The 23,009-nt window shown below is 41.8% G+C and overlaps 1 protein-coding gene across 1 annotated transcript in view; it reads left to right on the top strand.

The window, feature by feature from the left end:
- Nucleotides 1-23,009, top strand: part of RYBP (RING1 and YY1 binding protein) — a 41,914-nt gene that overhangs the window by 10,596 nt on the left and 8,309 nt on the right. The window lies entirely within an intron of this gene.

The raw sequence follows: 23,009 nt of genomic DNA, 5'->3' as shown, positions 1-23,009 counted from the left end.
TGGTTGGTGCCTGTTTGCTGCTGTTGCTGATATTTCAGGTGCCTTACAGAGAACAAAAACCATTTTCGTCTGTTATCTCCAGCAGTTATGTGTGGATTAATTTAACAAAAATATTTAATAATCTCTAGGTAATGTTTCCAGTTCAGTGTGGTGTTGGCAGTTTGTAAACCCCTGTCGCCTAAAACTGCTTGTCCTAAAAATTGTGGATTATTTGGGGGGAAAACGTGTGTTTGTATTGGTTTTACCCACAAGGGAGTTTGATTTGTGTAGGGAAGACTTCCAGCTGCCCAGTGCCAGCGTGGGATTTGAAGGATGGTGTGTCCTAATCAGAGGAGAAGTGTTGAAAGTGAAGCTGGTGGGATGTAGAAGTTCCTCTCATAGTGTCTGGGTGATGGATCACTTAAAGATCACTTGGTGTGCTCCAGATGGCAGGCATCATCTGACTTTGTCCAGGGAGGACAAATTAACCTTCAAGTGGCTATTCCTTCATGGCTGCTTTGCTCCTTTTGGGGCTCTTCCCTCTCCGTGGAGGTGGTCCCATTAAGAATGAGTGTGGGCTTTCTCCTGAGTGGGCAGGAGCACTCCTGTGATGGATACAGGGCTGCAAACCTTGCCCAGGCAGCATCTTGGTGTCTGGGGATGGTGAATTCCCACTTGGCACACAATAAAACTATCAGTGTTGGCAGAAAAGGATTACTCTGGGTGGTTGGTGGGTGTCTCTGTGTACCTGCTGGTGATATGAATAGGGGGGTGGCAGCTGGGGTGCTGCTTGTCAGGGAGAACATTTTTTTTTCTCCTCTCTATTAACTCACTGTGCCTCTGGTCAGTTTGGCAACTCCTGTGTGTAGGTTTAACTGTTAGTGAAGCAAATGGAATAAGAAGCCCCTACAACATATGGATTATAGGAAGTTATGTTAATTTTTGGAAAACACACCAAAACCCTGAAATGTCTTCTCCAAAGCTGCTCATGAATTCAGACTTAAACCCCCCCCAATCTTTATCTTCCTTTCTCTGCCCTGTATAGATAATAATTTTAAAATGAGAGCAAGAAAACAAATGATGATACAGCTGCTGGAATTGAGTGGTGGGTTGACTTTATACAAGTTGTTTCCCTGCTGTGTGCAGTGATATCTTTGCTCCTAAAGCACCAAAGGACTGGCCCAGCTGTGTGCTGCATGGGTACTAAAGGCAGGGGTTTGTTTGAGTTGCACAATTTTACATGTAGGTTAGCAGAATAAGGAGCATGCTTGATCATGGGTGTGGGAATACTGTGCTCTGGCAGAAATTAAGAGTCATTAATTAAAAGTACTTATTGCCGGATGTGACTCAAGTTAGTTGTAAGTTGCTTAACTTCTGAGGTCAAAAAGATCTCGTGCATCTGAGACAAGTGTTATTAGCATCCGTGGGATGTTGGGGCTGTCCACAGGGACAGTCTGTAATACCAGACCTCAAACTGTGAAATTTTGAGGTTCATTAAATGGTTTATTGACAGCGACAGCTTCACAGCACCTCGACAAGCAGGGACCAGGCATTTGCATTCAGTTTAGATCCGTGAAGGGCTCATTAAGGCTTCTGGGTTGCATTGGCTGGGAATGTGCAAGGGTGTGCTGGGAATTTATGCTGCTGCCCTGAGATTCTCTGGTTTTTATAGAGAATATTCAACCAGCATTCAAAGAGCAGTAATGATATTTTCTAATAAACAAAAGCTTCCCTGTTTGGATGATGAGGATGACTTTTTTTCCAATTACAAATTAATGGAGTGATGCAAAAATCAGCCACAAACAGGAGGTAGGACATCATGCATGCTGCATCCTTCTGTAAAACGTGGGAGATAACACCTCCATGTGCAGTGTGTGCATTTATAAAGATTGAAAATGTGAGGACAGTCTCATGGCTTGTGCTCTGCAGGGGTGTTTGTCCAGCATGTCAAGCAAGCCAAGAAAAAAGGTCATTAATAAGTTCCATGCCAGTTCTCAGGGGTTCTTCCTAATGTGCAGGTAGGGTGAGGGATAACACGTAGCAGAAATTCAGTTTTCTTTCCATCTCTTTAGCTTTTCCCTTCTTGCCTTTTTTTTTTTTTTCTTTCTTTCTGGTCTTGTAAGCCAGACAGTCTTTCCCACTGGCACTGTGAATTCAAAGCAATGAAATTGTACAACTGTGTACTGCACTTAACTTGTTTTTAAAAGCCTGTCACAAGCATGAGTGTGTTTTGTTTTGTTTTTTCTTAAAGGCATACGAACAGGTTTACTCAGTCATGGATGTGGGAATATGGATGCTGAAATTAGTTCAATAGTAGCTGGTTGGTTTATTTCTGAGTGTGCTAGCATTTGCAATTCTATCTTGATTCTACAGGTAGTTGATGCTCATGGAGAATGTGACCTTTTGCTCTTTGCATTGATTTTTCTGAATTGTGTCCAGAGGCTGCAGAAATCAGTGCAGCACTTCGTTATCAGCTGGAAGGGCTGGATCAGGCCTCAGAGGTGGATGCGTCGAGAAGAAAGGGAATAAGTTGACGTGGAACTTAACACAGTTATCTTTTGTGATCTTGCTTTGCTCCAGGTCTAGTTTTTTTCCAGGGAGATTTTTTTTAATAGATAAAAAAGAACTGACAAATGAGATGTATAAAGCCCTAAATGAGATTCAGGGGGAGAGCTCAGTCAGCATAAGTGGAGGTCTCCTCAGACTGCTTGTTGTTCCCAGTTGTCCTGAAACCTCTAAAGTTTGAACAGAGGCTGAGACTGATAAAACTTCAGATCTGTTTTTCATTTTTAAAGTAAGTGTCCCAGATGGTGACCAAACATTGTCTTGTTTGTAAGCAGAAAGAAACAAAATACCCAGGGAGTCCAACACACCCTGCAATTTTTGTAGGGCTGTAGTTCTCAATGTGTTTCATCTGTCTGAAGTTCAGTCTTTTTCTGCCAACTGGCTAAAATTCTTGGTTTTAATGTTGCTGTACGAATCTGTTACTGCTACCTATGTGCTCACTTGGATCAAGAAGTTGATGTTCCTTCTCCATGGAGCTGTGTCCATGCTATTTCTCATCGAGTTGGGACATTACTAGTAGGTAAGATGGGTTGATTATCAGTGGTGTGATGCTTATTCTGCCTGCTCTAGTTTGGAGTATTATTCTTAACAGCTTATAAAGTAAGGGTCCTCCTGGAAGAATTTCTGGCTTGAGGCAGAATAAGTTTTCTTACCAGTTTTGAACTTCTGGGACTATTGTATTCTTTTGAAATTCTATTCATTGCTTCACAAAACTGTTACATCTTGAATCATGCATAGCCTGAAGACTATCCTGGGGGTAGGGAGACATAAATAATTATTTAATTGGGCTGCTCTGTGGTGTAGCTTAAATCACATTGAGTCAATGGAAAAGACTGATTTTATTCAGTGTTTTATTGTAGGAATTCTCCAAGTTCTAAGCTGAACATTTATCTTGGTAAAATTTTATGTAGTGTTGCAAGCAAGATGTTCAAATATGGTTTGACCTTAGCTTTTAGTTTGTGAATAAAAATGTTGCAGATCTCTCACCTTTCAGATGTTTGGTAATTACACTGACTGAGGCCTTAAAAGGAGGAGTCTTACAGGGAAAACAACATCATATCGGAAGGAAAAACTTTGTGACTAGCACTTACAAATAGTTAACTATTTTTATATTTCATTAAGAGTTATGAAAAAAAAACCATCTTCAGTGGTTGAGAGCAGAGATAGCAAAATTTGAGTAATATTGTGTTCATTAAAAAGATATGGATGTGTCTTAAAAATGGACTTCTGAAATCCAGCTCAAAAGCTTAAAGTTAATGTCAAACTTAGTTTTTTATTCTGCAGGAAAATATTCTCTTGTGCCCAAAACATGCACCAAAAGTGATCCCATGAAAATCAATTAGAGGAACAGAGTGCAGCCATTGCAAAATGCCATTACAATAATTAAGTAATTATTCCACTGCATGGCTTATCCAGAGGGATCAATAATGCATGCAGAATGGTGCAGGAATGTGCTAGGAAGGTTCATGCTTGCAGAGTGGATGGGAAAGGTGAAGGCAGAGCATGAGGAGGGTCTGAAATTGAAACCTTTCAGTCCCTCTGATAACAAAGACCCAAAAGAGACCCAATTTTCTGTTTCTCTTAAAATTCCAAGGTGGTCTTTGGGAAGTCATCTCCCTTGGCTGTGCACAGCTTGACACTGCCTGAGTAGGTGGATGTTGGGATTTCGGGGGATCACCTCTTGAAGCACAGGAGCAGGCATCTGGCTGGGGTCTCACTTTGCAGCCAGAAGGGTGGAAAACCAGCCCCCCAAGATGCTGACCCCAGCAGCTTCATTTCACCCACCTTCTGTGTTTTAGCACTCTGTAGGTCTGGGCTGCTGCTGATGTGCTGTTGGTTGGGCTGAGGGAGCTGCTTAGTGCATTAACACATGGCTGGGAGTCCTGTCAGCAGCCTGTGAGTCAGGGCAGCAGGAATATTGGCTGTTTTATCAGCAGACAGATATCTGCTGGGTTGGATTTTTTTTTTTTCTTCCTTTCAGCTAGAACTGAATACTCTGAATCTGTCACTTGCTGTCAAGAGGGTTGTGCTGTGGATTAGTGAGCTCCTGGAAGCAGTTTGAATCATTGCAGTCAGAAGCATGCTGAATGGTGGTATAATTAATAGTTAGATGAAGTCATCAACAAGCTTAGCAAACTGAATGTAACTCAGGGAGAAATACAGCCCCTGCATCACCTGGGCACCACCCTGCATTTGAAGGATGATGAGTTTCTTCCTGGGACCAGTCTGGTAAAGGCAGGTTTGTTGCTGTTGATTCCATCACAGGATAGATGGGAGCATCTAGCTACACCTTTCCCCTTCCCCCCAACCTCTTTCTTTTATGACTTTAGCATTAGGACGGGGTCACACTGAGAATCCTGCTCAGCTTAGGTTTGTAGGGAGTTATTCTTTCCTTCTCTGCTTGCAGAAGTCTTCAGTTACTGTGTAATGATGCTTCATGAAATAGCTTGGGAGAAAAATAGGCATTTTTGCTGTTGGGTTTTTGAACAGAAATTTGGGGGAAATTGTGCAATACATTTCTGTTACACAGTACTGGTGGAACTCTCAGCTCTTCACCATGTGGGGTTTTAAGGAAGGTGAAATAGTTACTGAAATTTCCAAAGTAGTTGCTGTTTTGGGACAAGCTGGAACCTGTCTGGAAAAGCTGTGTGTTTCAGGCAGTGTGCCTGAGACCTCCCATCTTGGAGGTGGAAGTCTAGGGGGGCTGATGCTTTCAGGATGTTTGTATGAATTTCTGTGAATATCTTAAGCACACAGAGATGATGACCAAAATTTTGGGGCGTTTCTGTAATTCTGGACAAGTTTGATAAAATAGTAATGTAATTATTATTCCCTGGGTTGAGTGGATGCTTCAGTTGTCCTAAACCCTTACACACCTAACTCCAGCATATGAAAAATACTTCTTTCTCCTAGTTGAAAAAGGAAGAATTATGCTGGTACGTAACTTTGTTTCTAAAAAAGTACCTTATCAGACCTATCGATTGATGATTAACTACAAAGTAATTCTCACATCTCAAAAGAGCAACTTTATACTAAAATATGATACTGCTGCCAAGTAGATGTGAGACTGCCTGCCCTCCAGTTTGCATCCACATTGCTTCCCTGCATGTCAGGTCAGTATTCACTGCCATTGACTTTGGATAATGAAGAAAAAGTCCGAAGTTTTAAGGAGATAAATGCAGTTTGTTTGAAACATGGCTGATGAGCTCAGTTGTGAGGTGTAAGCTTGTGGCTGTAATTTCTGACAGGATGGATGTTTCCTTTGCAAGAATTTGATGCCTCTTTTTTTATTGTATCCAGTTGAAGTTGTTGGTGAAAATCATAGAATTGGCTGGGTTGGAAGGGACCTCGGAGATCATCGAGTCCAATCTCCCAGGACTGTTCCAGAGCTGAAACTTGCAAAGAACCTCTTCAACTTTCAATGAAAAATAATTTGTATATGGGCTTCTTTTACTTCTTTTTCATTTTCAGCCTATTTCCAATGCAAATACAAGGCTGCAGTTGTGCAGGGAGTGGGAAATTGGGATTCCCAGCTGGTGCAGGGCTTGGTGCATGTGGACTTTCCCAGAACAGGGTCAGTATCAAGTGTTGGGTGTTGAGAGCTGGAGAGTGCTGGGGGCTGAGTGGGGATTAGAGAAATTCCAGTGGAGAGGAAAGGCCAAATCACAAAAGCAACAAAAAAAATCAAGGAGAAGCAAAATTTTTTCAGGCCTGTGGAAGCAATTTGTTGAAATTGGAAGGTAGAGGACTGGTGGACATTGAGATCTGTTTACCAGATTTCCTACTTCATTTTTCTCTGTACTGCCACTTGGAATTTTTTTACATCTGTGTTGGGTCCCTATGAATAACTTGAACCATTTTTTACTTGAAATACATTTTTTCTTTTTTTTTTTTTTTACAGTGTGAGGGCTGTTTCCTTGTTTTGTACATCACTGGATTGCATGGTATTTTGATTGGCTTTCTTCTTTAGCATAAGTTTTCCACCTGGGATGCTTTACTGCTGTATTTGTACTGGCAAAGTTCTCCAGGCTGAAGATGGTTAATGAAGTTAAAATTGTATTTTGGGGAGGTTTTATTATTTTTATAAAAAAAATGATTTAATAACACCGTCTTCAGACTAGAAGAAACTATTCAAGCCAAACCATAGCTTTATAAGGACAGCTGCATCCATTCTTGATTTTCTTTTTAAAGCTGGTGTCAACGTCTCTACATTCTTGAGAGATGGCACTGTGCTGGTAAATTGTGTATTTTTACAGATTGTCCTTTGTTAACACACAGTGGGGCACTGCTCCTTATGGGATCTGTGGGTGCAGATGCAGTAGTGTCAGTCATGATCAGGAAGATTTGGGCTGGCATGTGGTTTTTACAGGGTCTTTGCTTTTGAAGCCAAATCTGCAGCTTTGAAAATCTTGGGGACTTTGTAATCTCCCCCCTGCAAGGGTATTATTATTTATTTGGGAAATTGCATAATGTTTGTTATGCAAGCAGTCTCTTTTCAGCCACTGTGTAAAGCGTATTATAGAGAAAAGTGTAATTCCTTTTTTTTTTTTTTTTTAATTCAGGCAGCAAGTGGCATAAAATAAACCTTGCAACTGAGATGGTTTAATGGAGAAAGGTTTTAATGCAGGTTGTATTCTGTTTATAACAGAGGTAAGGCAGAACTGAGCACAGCTCCAACAAAGAATCACCCCTGTTTCCATAAAGAAATTTAATTCCTGCCATGAATCCAATTCTGTGAAATGGTGATTGAGTGGACAGACTGTGTCGTGGATAAAATCAACAGAGGTCTATTAAACTGAAATATGCTTTTCCTGGAATATTTCTAATAACATCTTAGGTGAAATCTACCCATACCTTACTTTCCAACATCTCACTTAAGGTTTTACTGCTTACTCTTAAGTTCTGGGTCCTTTCTCACATGTCTGTGCATGTCCTGAAATCACTCATTTTGCAGACATCTCTCCTTTTCCTCAGCAGCCTGGTGTATGGTCTTGGTTTTGACTTTCCCTGAAAATCAGGTTTTCTAAAAGCAGGGGTGTTCCTGGTGTTGTAGGATAACCCTCTAGGTGCAGGCAGGCCCCTGTTCTTCTACCACCTCAAAACACAGCACAGTCAGTTTTTAGCTGTGTGCCTTGAATGTATCTGTTGGGTTGAGACAGGGTTGTTCTGTGTGTAGTATGTCTGAATCACTTGAACAAAAGAGACTTAAAATGAATCTATTAATTGTCACAGCCAGTGACTTTTTTTCTGTGCTTAGCTGCCAACTGAGAGAGCTTTAAACTCTGCATCCGAGGTATGAGGAGACCCATACCTCTTATCTGCAGTTCCCTGAGTACATGAAAGCAGTCATTCAATTATCCTGGATAATTAGTGTACTTCAGTGGGTAGGCAGGTGTTATTTATTCATGGGTTTTTTCACTGCCTCTTGCTTTTCCAGGGGTGTTTGCCTGCCAGCCTTCTCCCATCACCTCTGTCCCCAGGCATCAGGGATGATCCCTACCCACTGAGACCTGTCCAGTGGGTGGGCTGCTCCAAACAGTTGTGAAAAGGGGGAAGATAAATCCAGCTGATGTAAAAGTATCTTTTCCAGGTGAAAAACATTCAAGGGATGCTGTGATTGCCATGATTAGTGAAGTTATTAGAAGTTGGGCATGGTTGCCCTGAAAGCAGGCTTGCAAGTCTCAGGTTTTTTAACTATATGGGGTTGGTTTAGACTGAGCTTATATCTTCCTATAGAAATTGTTGGACTTAAACCAGCAAACCATCATGACCCTAGTACTGCTGTTTGCTGTAAAATGCAGTTACAGACATGTCAGCATCCAAAGGTTTGCTCATAGCTGAGCATTGTAAGCAAGGCAAGGCATTTGTGTGGCTGGGTACAGTATGGAGGGTGTGTGCATATAGATTGAAAAAGTTTAACTGCACAAAGAACTTGCAAAGAACTTACTTCACTGGTCTGTGAAAGTCTTAAAAGAAAAAAAAAAAAAAAAGCAAGAAAGAAAACCAACCCTTAGGCTCTGTGTTACATGAATGATTTTATTCTGTGAATGGACCAGAGGGGAATAAATGACCCAAAGTTCTTGCTAATACAAAAGAAGAAATATGAAAGATTCCAGCAACAAAATTCTCTGTCTTACAAAAGTGGCAGATGAGTGTGCCTGTGATGCTGCTGTGGGAGTTTTATTTGTTTCTGAGGCAGTGAAGAAATAATTTGTGAAAGGCTCTGTGTGTGGGCATGCTTTGGCCACTGCTCGTTGATGGACCAGCTCCATTAGACTTGATGATTTAGGGTTCTTTTTATAAGCTTATTATGAGATATTTTATGTCACTGCGTGTCAGTCATCGAAATGGTAGCCTTTAAGAGACAACATCTGTTTAATTTAAAAATCCATTTTTCTGAGAAACACTTTCTTTTGGTGACTGGCCTCTTTTTATCAGATACTTTGGGAACCTGGCTGTTTTGGTGAAACTTGTGTTTTAGCAGCTCCTGTAAAGACCTTTCTAAAGAGGATGAGGGAGACTGTTGGTGCAGGGGTTGATGGAAGAGGGCTGTTCAGGCTGAAGGTGTGTCCACACAACCAGTGCACACCTGGCTGTAGAACAATTCTTGATGATGCTGAAGGTGGAGCTTTACAGGATCCTTATGTCCTGTCAGTGTGATTCCCATTTCAGCCTGGGCTGCATCCCTGTCCATCAAGTCCTCGCTGCTTTTTTTGCCCCATGTGATGATTACAGCTTTATTTTGCTGTATAAAACAACCATGAGTGTGGACACAGCCTGCAGAGAGTGTTGGGTGTGCTCAGCCTGCTGGTGTGTCTGTCACCTGTACTCTGGCTGTTGCTACCACTGGTACTACAGGTGTGAGGACCTGGTTGTGATATTTGGCATAGGATGGAACATCTGAAACGCCACCAGGAGTCTTATGCTTTGCAAGCCTTTGGTGACTGTACCAGCACCTCCAGGAAATACCTGCAACCTCCAGGGAAGGAGCAGAGACTTCTCTTCCAACTCATGCTAGTGATTTCTGACCAGTTCTGTCAGCAGCATTTAAACTACATTGATCTTAGACGCTGCAACTTCTTGGCTTATTCCTCTTTAACTTAACAACCTCCTTTGGCCTCAATATGACACTTGGGGGAAAAAAACCCACTTTTTAATTTTTTTTTTTCCAAGCAAGCTCTGAGAGGATTAACCTTTAGAAGAGACTTGAAGCTTCTTCCAAGTTCAGAAGGATGTAGCTACCTGAGTTTTGAAGAGCAGCATGAAGCTTGTTGGTTTTGGATGAAGCCTCTTGCTCTGCGCTGCCCTGGCTGCCACTGAGAGAGGAAAGAAGCTGAATAAACAGGAAAACTGTGAAATAAACAGAAACAAAACCAAACCTAGCCCCTGCCTCGGGGTGTGGCCTTGAGTCTGTGAAGCAGCTGTTTCAAAGTTAGACCTTCTTTTGTTAAAAGCAGGCACTTAAAAGCTTTTCTGCTTTTGTTTTTGTGCCAGAATGATAATCTCCATGCATTTTTCTGTCTTATTTGATTCCTTTCAGTTTATTCTGAGAAAGCTTGCTTGAAACCTGAGCATTTGCCTTACCAAAGCATAAAAAGTTGCCCCAAGCTTTCCTACCTTGCTTATCCCCAAGTTTTTTAGCAGAAGTAAAAATTTTCTTGTTTTTCTAAGTTGCTGCTCAGTCTTTAAAGATGTTAAATAGACTTCTGGGGTTCTGGGTCAGGATGCAAATACTTGTGCTGGGGCTTAAGCACTCACAACCTCCCTTGCAGCTTTTTGACATGAGGAATGGAGCTGCTGCTGCTGCACCAGTGTCAACTCAGCTGATTTTGTGGCTGCACTGAGATCTGGTGAGGGGGAAGAGGTGGGTTTGAAGAACTGGTGGAAAGAACCAGGGCAGAGCTCTCTTATATGGAGAGTGCAGAATGAAGAGGGAAGCTTTGCAATGGCTGGAATCCTGGCACTTGCTGCTGCTGCAAGTAGTCCCAGAGAATATTGAAAGAGATGATGATGATCAAGTATTTTCTGGTTTTTCCTTTGGGATCTGTGTAATTGCTCACAAAGTTATGCCAACCCTGAAAGCTTTTGCTGTTTGACTCCTCAGTTTTGGTGCAGAGTGAGGGCATGAGCTCCTTAGGAGGTGGTTCTTCAACTCAGTCCCTGCTGTTTACTGCCATGCATTTGAGTAAAAACAAGGTCATGTTTTTAGCTTGCTTTAGCTTGGATTTGGCTACACAAATCCAGAAAAAAATTAGAGAAGGAAGCAGCATAAAATAGTAGAATCTTGGAGAGTAATTTTTGCACGTCTCTATAAGCAAGGAATTCTCTAAGCTGGTAGATGTATATCTCCAGATGTATATTTTGTAGGGCTCAAAATTAATTTTCTTCTGCTGTAGTAGTCCTCAAGCAAGCAGGTTGCTGTTTGTCACAATTTCCCCACAGTTAAATGGGAATAAACTTAACCAGGGGATGTCTTGATAAGTACACCTGAGACTGGAGTGCTGTGATGGTGAGAGATGGAGGATACACTTAAACCAAACCCACCACAGTCAGACTTTTCTCTAGTTGTTCTGTTACTGTGTTTTGCAATTAGAAAATAATCAGTAGTATTTGGAGCAGCAAAATAGGTTTATCATAAGTTATCTAAAAATCCCTGCGTTTACTTCTGGTGTTGGTAATCTTTATCTTTCTGTGCTCAGATGATGATAATTCACAAAACTTCTGTAATCTGCCATCAGATAGAAAGGAGAAGATCTGGGTGTGTATGGACAGTGTGGTGTCTGAGGAGGTTGTAGAGGACGTGCCATGGGTTGTGTTTTGCTGTCTGGGGGAAGTGAAACTTCAGCTGTAATTTGCGTATTCTTCCATTTCCAAGTATAATCACTGCCAGCTTCTGTATTTCATTCATCTACAAACCAGTTTCACTTTTGTTACGTGTTTTTAATCTAGGTATGATGTTAAATTTACATTTATGATTTTTGCACGTTGTGTGGCATTTAATTTCTGTACATTCACCCTGTATGAAATTACAGCGGGGTTTACAGGGCTGGTGTATTGCTTCACACTTGACAATATTTCAGTGTATCTTATCTATAAAAAAAAATGCCCAAACCTCATTTCTTTCTGCCCTGACTGAATGCCAGGCATGGGTACAGTTTAACAGCAACCTCCTAACCTGGTGAGTGACGACTGACTTGGCCACAACTCATTTTTTGAAGGCGTCTCTCTGAATTTTCACCATCATTGTTGAGTTAACAGGAGGTGGGTTACTCAAATCCAGAGTGTTGGTCTGCAGGTTTTGAGTCATTGCAAGACAACATGCAAGTGAAGAGGATGTTTTGTACGGGAAAGCCCTGTATTTGGGCTGATTCCGATGGGATGAGGTTCAACACAACAACCTCATGGGGAGCTCCAGGCTGGGCACAGAGTGGCAGAAAGGGACCTGGGAGTCTGGATGGACAAGAAGCTGAACATGAGGCAGCAGTGTGCCCAGGTGGCCAAGAAGGCCAATGGCATCCTGGCCTGGATCAGGAACAGTATGGCCAGCAGCTCCAGGGAAAGGATTCTTCCCCTGTGCTCACCTTGAGTCCTGTGTCCAGTTCTGGGCCTCTCAGCTCAGGAAGGAGATTGAGGTGCTGGAGCAGGTCCAGAGAAGAGCAAGGAGGCTGTGAAGGGATCCAGCAGAATTCCTGTGAGGAAGGACTGAGGGAGCTGGGGGTGTTCACTCTGGAGGAGGCTCAGGGGAGACCTCATCACTCTCTACAACTCCCTGAAAGGAGGTTGGAGCCGGGGGAGGGGTCAGGCTCTGCTCCCAGTCAGACAGGAGGCCATGGGCTTAAGCTCTTCCAGGGGAGGGTTAGGTTGGATATTGGGAAGAGAGAGGGTGATCAGGCATTGGAATGGGCTGCCCATGGAGGGGGTGGATTCTCCATCCTTGGAGGTTTTCAAGAAGAGACTGAATGTGGCACTGAGTGCCATGGGCTGGGAACCACGGGGGTAGTGGATCAAGGATCTTGATCTCAGAGGTCCTTTCCAACCCGAATGATTCTGTGACTTCCCAGCCTTCAGTTAAAGGGTTGTGCTGAACCTTGTTGCCTTTTCCTTTCATTTTTTTGCCTCTTGGAAAGCAAGCAGTGTCCATCATCCAGCCACTCACTTGTCTACCAGATTTCTCTGCCAGTGCTGGAGTGTGTAGGAGCCGGAAGTTTTGGGAGCTGTTGGTCGTTGCTATGCAGATGCCTTTGGGTCCTGCTTCATCCTGAGCCTCTCCAGATGACATAGTGCATTAGGCTGACAAAGCCACACGTGTTGTGGGCCAGGCAGGCTGCCAAGAGCTCAGCCAGCGGGGAGGAAAAGCATTAGGAATCCCAATAATCCACACATCAGTCTCCGTGTGCTGCTTGGTCAGTGGAGACCGAGCGAGTGAGCTGTGGAGAGATTGTGGGTATTAAGTGGGATGGGTAATGAAAGGCTGTGCTGGCACTGATGTGAGGCTCTTTAAATGGAAAATGACTTTAAATGATGGTGCCAGGGTGGTTGGAGTGATTTGCAGCTGGCACAGGTTCACAGTGGATCTGGTAGTTTTCAGTGAGACTAACCATCTCTGCAGGATAGAGCAGCATGATTATTTTTAAGAATTATAAAAAAAATGTATCTTTAAACTGAATTTGCTTGCTTTCCCTCCTTGGGGCTAGTACCAGAATGGTGGCAATTCAGAGTTTTGTTTCTGCATGTGTATAGAGAAATGCAACCCACACAAGCAAGTGTGTGCAAAACTGCACAGCAGTGGCCATCAGGATGATAACAGTGGTAGCAGTCAAGGCTACAAGGAGTATTTTGGGTTCAAGTTTACCTTATTTGAGAATTTTCTTCAAAAATGACAGCTTTGTCTGGATGAGTAATTGTTATCTGCAGATCAGAAGTTGGCTTGCAAAGGGCTCAGAAATGGTTGTGTTATTTTAATTAATTATTCCTGACTTTTTTGTAATGTAAGATAGCACGTGTAAATAACTCATTGGTACTCCAAGTAGAGAACCAGCAGCATCCTGATGTCTTCTAAGGCTTTCTTGTTGGAGGGAGGAAGCTTCACAGTTAAATATGATAATACTGCTTCCTGGCAAACTTTGAAACCATCTGGGTCAATTCCTCATGCCCAGGAGTAATAATTCTGAGAACAAAAGTTTCTGTGCTCTCAGGCTGTTTTGTTCCCCCAACCATCAGTGGTAGCTCAGTGCCTGCCCAATCCCCTGGGTAACAGCACATGCAGGATTGCTCTGTTAATGTCACCTGGATGGAGCTGATCACCCTGAAATGTCACTTATATTTCTGTGTTGATTTATCAGATTGTCTTCGGAGAAGACAGTGGGGAAGAAGAGCTCCTCTGAGCACATGGCCTTTTGAAAACACGTCTGCCTGCCTGTGTCTTTCATTTCTTGTCACATTTAGCAAAGCAAACTGATTTATTGAACACTTTGGTCTCCTTCTAAACTGTTGACAGTGCCTGTTTCACCTCAGATTGTGCTGGACAGAGGTATGAAGGAGTAGGTGGGGTACCAATTCCATCCAAGCCACCTTGCAGCATCCCTGACATCCCTTAAATGACATAGCTGCTGCAGGCTGAAGCTTTGTCTGCAAAGCAACGTTGGACTCCTGAAATGTTACTTCCATATGAATGGAAATCCTATCATTGACACCTTTTTTTACTTGCTGGAAAAACCTCTGTTTCTCCCATTTAGGTAAAGCCTGCAGTGTCTGTAGCTGAATTAAAATTACTGCCTTGCTCAATTGGCTGCTGCCTTTTTTTTTTTTTTCTGTCATCCCTAGAGATTTAGGGCCTGTTGAGGCTATACAAGTGTTGTAGAAATGCTGGTTTCTGGTTTTGCTTCTGTGGGAGCCTAGCCTGGTTGGTAAGTGATAGTTAAGTCCTTTTAAGTGTACAATGTTTCTGTGTCATAAGTATGGTGAAATTTTACTCAGATAAAGCAGCCCCCCCCCTGCATTGCCAGGAGACTCTGCAAAAGAGTTACTCAGAGGAAATTTGTTGGTTGTTTTTAAGGAGAGCTGGTGTGCCTCTATCTGCAGGTTAGGTGTTCAGGTTATCTGCATTTCTCAAATAGTATTATGGGAATTTCAGCATTATGCTTAAGTGACTGAAAATCCCTTATCATAGAATCATAGAATTGGCTGGGTTGGAAGGGACCTCAGAGATCATCGAGTCCAACCCTTGACACAGTTGTTACTAGTGACCATCACTCACGTGTCTGTAGGATATTTCAGCCCTGTTGGTATTGGTCAGGATAATATTTGAAAGGGTAACAGCAAATGCAAAAAAATTACTCTTGATCTCTCTGCATTAGGGCCAATTTTAGAACTTGGACTCAACTTTTAAAATTTCAGTCTCCAGGGTCATAGAAATTCACCTCTCCTGAAAATTCAGCTTCCACTTGCTAATAAAAATTATGGATGATGGAAATGTGTTTCCTTTTTGGGAGGGAGCTCACTGTTTCATCTCAGCACCTCTCCCTTTTTCTGGCTTGTTTTCCAAGTTTGATCTCTCTCCTGCTGTGATTTTTAAAGTGTGAACCTAAAGTATCCCAACACCTGGATGTTCCAGGATGGGACATGTCAAGCTGGATGGTGTTTCTTAAATGGGAATATATGTGTATGAACAGCAGTGTTAAAGCACTTTTATAATACTAAGTCTGGTATTCCTCATTTTTAGCTTTAGTTAGAGTTGCTAAAACTATTACTTCCATTATTTTAATTTCTAATAAAATAACCATGAGCAGTTGCTTTGAGGGATCTACATGTTAAATTTTCATCAGACTCATTTATCCTCTCTTGCTGCCAACTGCACCTTGTAACTCAACAGGAAGTTTGGAGCCTGCTCACTTTCCTCAGGATTATACATGGCTTAATAACCAGTCAAATAGGAAGAAGTATTCAAGTAATTGGTTTTGTTGTAAATCTGAGTGTTTTATTATGCACATCTTGGGTGCTGCCAGCTTTATGAACTGTTCTCAAATTTTTGCTGGTGAGAGCAGCTTATTTTTGACAAGCAAGTGAAACAGCCTTGGTTTTATCATCATTCTGGTGCTAGTAGCAGGCAAATTTTGTGCTGAGATCAGCAAATTTCCCATAACACTTTTGCAAGTCCTTGTAATTCATGGGACATTTGATATTTTGCAGTAAGGTGTGTCTGGAGATGAGAACAACTGCACAAGAAATTTCCCCATTTCAGTGTGCAGCCTGCTGAGGTACTGATTTGAATTTTCAGTGACAGATTAACCTGAAGCTCTGAGTGGATCAGCAAATGGGTCAATAGCATGATGAGGGTGATTGCAGTCAGTTTCAAGAAATGAAGCTTGTACAGCACCTGCAACTTATGACTAAAATGATTGGTGACCAAAGAAATTCACATACCTAGGGAAAATGATTTAGTAATTTCCAGGCTATCTTCTCAAGTTCAGGCGTGGTGTCATCTTTATGTTTAGGGTTGCATCACATTTCATAACTGCCTGATTGTAGGTTTTGTATATATATTTATTAGCACAATTTTTCTGCTGCTGCAGAACTTGTTCCCTGCAGATGAATACAAGGCAGTGTTTTTTTCTGAATGCTCTGCTGTGGACCTAAATACCACTGGTGGTAAGCAAATGCTTACAAGAAGAGCAAGAAGGGCAGTTGTGAAGTTGTTCTTATTCAACTGGAATTTAGGGTGATGTTGCAATGGGAAATTGATGCTGTTTCATTCTGTTACATATTACAGATGCTGTTTTAAGCAGAAGAGATGTATTGTGCTCTTTGATTTCTGATTATTTTTTTTAAATGGGCCATTAAAAATCTTAGAAAATGATGTTTTATTTAAAACAGTGGAGCAAGAAAGCATGTGAAAAACTGTAATTCTGGCTTTATACTTCTGTCTTAGATTTTATACATAGTTGTGAATCAGAAGCAGCCTTATAACATCTGTAAGCATAATGAAGTTGTGATCATTTAGATCTGCTTCCCCATCAAGCAGGACAAAACGTGCTTAAAATGTGGTAAGCTTGGTGTTTGGCTAATTATTAACTCATTTTGCATTTATTTACAAGTGTGTTGAACTCCTCATTTAAGGAAACATACTTTATTTTTGAATGGCAGCAGAAGAAACTACTTGAGACCTTATCCAATCCAAGTGTTTCAGGGGTGTTCTGATTGGAAATCATTCCAGCAGATGAATGCAGGTGCAACATCAGCAGTGTACCCAGCTCCTCAGCACTGCCTTCCTATTGTGTGTGTGTATATATATATTTATATATCTTATTTTTATATATCTATGGAGCTCCAGGGGGACTGGCTGGGAGTAGCTGCTGTTGGAGCAGCTCTCTTGTCAGGGATTTGGGCAAGGTAGAGAAAACAACTACAGGGTGAGTATCTGCTGAGCAGCCTCAGGGCTTTTGTTGGCTCCTTAGGTGCTGCAGATTAGATAGGAAATTATCTCCTGGTGCAGCCCAGGTGCTACAGATGAGAGGATGGGTGAGACACAGCCAGTGTCTGTGCTCCCAGGCAGGCTCTTACTCTGAAAGCAGAAACACAGGAGTACTTCTTCCAAAACTTCACCATTACTTCTGGTTTGCTTCCTGGAAAAAGCAGTAAGTTAAATTTTATGGTCTTAGTGGTTAAGTAAACCTCAAGCTCTCTTCCAATAACTGAGACTCAGTACTGTTATTCACCATCACTGCTATTTTCCCTCCATGCTCCCTTATCAAAGAAGCATGAAGAATAACTTGTGTTTTGCTCTTCCTTTTGCTTTTTGTGATTTCAAAATAAATAGCTGCAAAAAGGAGAGAGTTGCTGCTCTTGAGAAGTGCTGTTTTGCAGGAGATTTTGGAGGGATGGCTCTTCATTTTTCTGTTTGCTGCTGTCATGCACGACTTAGTATCATGAACCAAGAGGCACATTGGAATAAAGCTGTAGTCCCAAACATGTGCACTGTACAGTGTTAGTCATCTCTTAATTATTTTATAAGGGTCTGTGGAAAAGAACACAAAGACCCAGAGCATTAAGTTAAGCAGAGTCTGTGAGATTGGGTGGGGAAGACCCATAATTTATGATTAATCCCTGGCTCAGGACTTTTTAACCAGAAAGCCTTGTTTATGGTTTCTCAGTTTCCCTTGGGGGAAAAAAAAAAAAGTTTTGAGCAGGTTCTGTATACTTGTGAAAATGTAAACAATGGTGTTTCTCCACTGAAGAATATCAAACAAATTCCCAAATTGCATTATTAGCTGGCTCCAGGCTCCTTTCTTGCTGGCAGCCCAGCAGATCTTAAATCCAGTCTGCAAGAAGCACCATCTAAGATAGTTTTTATTTCATTTGGTAGGAGATTAATAATCCCAATTTACTTTCATGTTTGGATTTGCAGTGGTGCCTATGCGACCAGTTATAAGAAATGTCCCTTGCAGTTTTCAGCTCTGTACTGTATTAGAATGTGTGTTTTGAGAACTTAGGTGACTACACAGAGTTTCAGCATGGCAAAATTCTGATGAGACTCATCTGTAACATCTTGCAGCCCTGGCTTTAGTTTATTTTGCAATGAGATTACATGAAACAACGTATATTTTAAAAAAAGAAAGCTGTGAAAGTATTGAGAAACCTATTACACTATGCTGTTGAGCACTCATACTGAAATAGTTTCATAGATCAATTCTGGAACTTGGTTAGCACTGGATTTTCAATACTTGGTGTATTTTTACTAAACAGAGTAAATCAGAAAAGTGGGCTGCACAGTCTGTGTGGTAAAATGGGAATACAGCTCTTTGATTTATCTGCTTTGGTTTGTAAAAATGCCCTAATAACTAAACATAAGCAATGCTAAGGCTCCTTAACAAGTAAGAATTGAGTATTCCATTTGCAGGCATCATTCAGAGAGGACATAGCTCCCCTGTAGTGGCACAGAGTCAACGAGCCACTTCCCAGCAAACAGTGGTGCCTGTCAAGTTGGGTAAAGGAGGTGGTAGCTTGCATTTTATTTAATAACTTTCCCATTCTTAATTTGATTAAAAAAGGGGTGGAAAAAAAGTCAAGAAGCAGCAGGTTTTCACCCTAAAAGGCAGGGGAGCTGGCAGCTTTGTAAGACCACCAACTATTAATTAATGCTAATAATTTTAAACTCTTTAAAGTTAAACTGTGAGAAATCACCTGAATGCTATAAACAGTGGATGAACAAAGTTTAAAATACTCTTTGTCTGAAATCTGAGCAGCTCAAGGTTTGTTTTTGTGACCAGGAATAGTTATTACAGAGCTGAGGCTCCTTTATCTCTCTCTTCCCTATTCTTGGCTCTTCCAAGGAGATGGGAGACAGTAGGATGGATGGTCAAGGAGAATTTGGAACAGTTTGGAGGTTTTCTGGAAGTGGCCATAGACTTTAAATGGCATTAGTTTATTTTGTGGCAAACAAGGTTTTTTGGTCTGTATGAGGCTGTTCTTTTCTTCCCTGTTTTTTTCCCCAAATGCTTCCAAAGACATTGCTGTGCCCTTCTGTGCAAGGTTAGTAGCAAATGCTGTTGTTTTTTTTTTCAGTTGAAAGATAAGTGTCCTGCTTGTGATGCTGTGAAATAGCAAAACCTGCAGCCCAGAAGTGGATGTTTGTTAAACATCTATCTTCTAAATAAAAACACAGCATTAGCATGTCAGTGTTAAAGGAAAATTCTGTACTTTCAACAAAATATTGCTCAATCACATGTTTCTTGCTGTTTGTAACCAGTCTTTTACTGGTTCTATCATTGACTTGTGGCCTTGCATTAGAAGGAGAACTTCTCAGATAGGTGTGTACAGCATCCGTACTTCTGTGCAGTTGTACACTCAGGATAATTTATCCATTCATCCTTTTTCTTATTCCTAAAAAGGACCATGGTGGTCATCACAAATGAGCTGGGAAATACACATGCAAGAACGAGTGCTCACCCTGTCATCTTTATGCCTTAATTTCCCCAAAGCATTGGTGGTTCTTTTAAGGAATTGCCATTTTTTTAATGCATGTTCATGGATTAGTTTCTAAACCTTGCTTTACAGTATTGCTCAGGAGCATGCTGATGGTATTATTGTTTTGGCACTAACAGAGGTAAATATTTCAAGTCTTGTTTTCTAGTTTTTCTTTGAGCAAAGGTATATTAACATGAGTAGGATTATTAAAATAATCATCTGCTTCACACTGCAGTGCATGAAATGCATTTTCTCCAAGACATGGTGAGCCAGGCAGAGGTCTGCTGATATCTCCTCTTGCATCAAAGCCAGAACAGCATGAAATTACCCAAATCCTCAGTACTTCACGTTACATGAAGCTTTTGACTCTGAAATCCCACTTGATGCCACTTTCATTCTTCTGATAACATAGCTGTGGGAAAGTCAGAGCCATCATAATTAACTCCACATTTCAGGGGATTGCTGGAGTCCCTCCAGGTCTCGGTGCGTTGCCGTGAGGATGTAGCCAGCTCCTGCCTCCTCCCCACAGTGTCTGCAGGAGCTGGGTCCCTTTTCCTGAGGCAGCTGAACCAAAAGAAAACCTAAACAGAGAAATTAGGGCCACATGAAAAATACGGTGCTGCTTATCCTCCTGTATCCCTGTTGAAATCTGGGTCCGTGTAACTACCACATGCTGGATGTGGTTTTACTGCTTGACTCCTGAGCCCAGTTGTAAGGGTTATGTGTGGAGTGGGGGAATTCCCTGGGTATCACTGCTCTGGGTTTGCTCTCAAGGCTTTAAGGGAAAGTGCTTTAAGTGTGTTTTTGGTCGGCAGGGAGGCTTGGAGCAAGTTTTGGATCTTGCAGCTGCTGTAGTCAGTTGTGGTTACTATGGTTATGGTTTGCTGTGGTTGAATCTGTGGTGCTCTACTCTCTTTGCTTGGCTTTTTGTGTGAAGGGTGTGTAACCAGTGTGTCCTGGCTCTAGTAGCAGTGTGGGCCTTATTTGAAGGATTTTATTACTCCTATTATCATCACTATTAGCATGCCAGTTGTTGAATTTACCTGCTTTTTAACTTTTTTAAGCTTGCTGCTAGTGGGAGTGAAAACGCCGAATTAGGAGTTGGAAAAGCTATTGGGTTATTTGCATTATTTTAAATAAATCTCTTCTAGTAGTACAACAGATCTTGAAACATGCTTGGGTTTGACAATATTTTACTCCCTTGGTGGGGCAGAAGAAATTCCCCATGTGCCCTGCTGCCTTCTCTTCATGCTCAGGTTTGGGTTTGCCCTTACCAGGGAGCCCTCCTGGCGTGTAAGAAGGAATATGCAAATAAGAATTTTGGAGAAGTCATGATGGTTTTCAGTGACTGGCCAGAAAATGTTAAAAACCTAATAAATTGTGCTGTCACAGGCACAGATAAGGAGTAGAGGAGCACAGGGTGAAGTGTCTCCATGGGAGCACTTTAAGGCTGGTCCTTTTTGCATTGCAGCAGAAGGAAATGCAGTGTGACTTATTTATGTCATTATTTTTGTTGTTTTAATATTTCAGTTGAGTTGAGATTTCCATTTAAAAATTTGTATCTTCATCCAAGATGAAGCACCTTCCTGCAAGAGGAGTGGCAGCTCAGTAGCAGCCAGAGGTTGGATACTGTGCCTGGAAATAACCAGAGCTCTGCAGAGTAAAAACTTCAAAGGTGCTCTCAGATCCTTGAGTTGGGATTTCCTATGAATGGCTCGGGTTTCTGACTTAGCTGGTTGTGCAAACAGCAAATAACTAAGTCTGGGCAGAATGGCAGCTTCAAGCAGTGAGGTTAATCATGTATAATCATGCAGAGAGATGGTATCTGCCCTCTCTTTGAAGATTTCTTGATGCTTTTTTTTTTTTTCCTTCCCCCCCCTTTTTTTTTTCAGTGGGCACTTAGCAGGTTGCTTGACACAAGATGCTGTTATCAGCTTTTAGTGTGGTTACATCAATCTGAAAATCTTCTCCATGTTACCAAAACACTTTTTCTTCAGTGTTCTTCACGTTCTCAGTCATACCAGACAGAAATTGCTGTTTACGGGACTTTAAATGCAAGGGTGTTGAATATCCTCACTGTTCTGTGGAACAGGTAGCTGCTTGATCTCATCTGCAGAAAGTTTCAGCATCATAGTTACTTAAAGCTGAAGACCAGATCATCTGTGTTCACTCAGAAGTGTGTGCAGATTGTAGCATAAAAGCAGTTTCTATGTTGGATGAAAAACTAATGCCATGGTGTTGAGGCAGGTCAGTGGCTTGATTGTAGCCTCTTGCATAGACTTTATAATAAGCTGTCATAGTGAAATGAAATATTTGGGTATTTCTGGCTTCATTAAGAACATCTTGGTACCATTAGACAACACTACTGCCAACAGAGTTTTATTAGATACTTGGGTTTTCCTGTAACAGGGACTAGAACTTCTCTGGGTGTTCCATTATCTGTGTCATCTCTAAATGCAAATGTTATATGTGAGCAATTTGTGGGGAGGGGGGTTGTGTTTGGGGTTTTTTGTTTGGTTGGGGTTTTTTTGTGGGTTTGCACAAAACCTGATGCAAGTACAGAGCTCTGAGAAACCCTCAGGTTTCTGTGTTCCAGTTGTATACCGAATGATACTTGTGTATTCCTTTCACTAGCTATTTTTTGTAGTCTTATGTATGCAGAAAACTTGAATTAATGACCGATATAATGGCTATGGACAAGCAGGAGCAACTGTTGCTATTAGTATCCAATGGATAACTAATGGAGCTGATAAGCTGGTTTTCCTCTGCTGTCCCCAAGCTGTGTGGACCCAGGGAGCATAGATCTTTGTGGTGTGATGAAGGCATTAATCAATCACCAGCAGTCAGAGCATTTCAGACTATAAACTGCCCTGTGACATGCCAGGTCAGGAGGGAGAGGTTTTGAGTTGTTAAGCTGAGAGGACATGAGGAATGCAGGAGAGACAGAAGGTACAAATTCTTCAAGATCTGTGGGGACCAGTTACTAAGGTTCTGGATACGTGCAAAGCTGAATTGGTTTGGGTGGGGGATTTTTTTTTTTTTAAATTCTCTGAAAGACAGCTTGCCTGTGTGCACTACTGGGGACTGCAGACAATTGTGTGAAGATGATGTGTCAGAGGCTGGCACAGCCATTCCCTGTGGATGCCTGAATTGCCCACTTGTCCTCTGCTCCTGCCACTGAGCTTGGGTCCCAGCCCTCAGGACAAAGTCATCTCAGTTACCTTGTTTTGTTCTCTGGTGCTTGTGCAAGGTTTGCTCCTTCAGGGAACCAGCAGCTCATTTGAAAAATTCAATGGAAAGATAGGAAGGAGACGGATGTTTATCAGGAAACTTGGTTTTATCACTCTGTTCCTTCTCTTTTGAGTGTAGTCATACTGCATGGCTGGCAGCTTCTTGAAAGCTGCTTTCTCACTATTGTCTCCCCAAAGTTGGCTGTGTTTTCATTACATGAATGGAAGAAAGGGTGCATTATACTTAAGAATGCTAGATGAGGCTAAAAACTG

This window comes from Calypte anna, chromosome 12 (assembly GCF_003957555.1).
Source record: "Calypte anna isolate BGI_N300 chromosome 12, bCalAnn1_v1.p, whole genome shotgun sequence".
Classification (NCBI taxonomy): Eukaryota; Metazoa; Chordata; class Aves; order Apodiformes; family Trochilidae; genus Calypte; species Calypte anna.
Note: the sequence above shows the minus strand (reverse complement) of the source record. Positions and strands in the feature narration are given on the sequence as shown.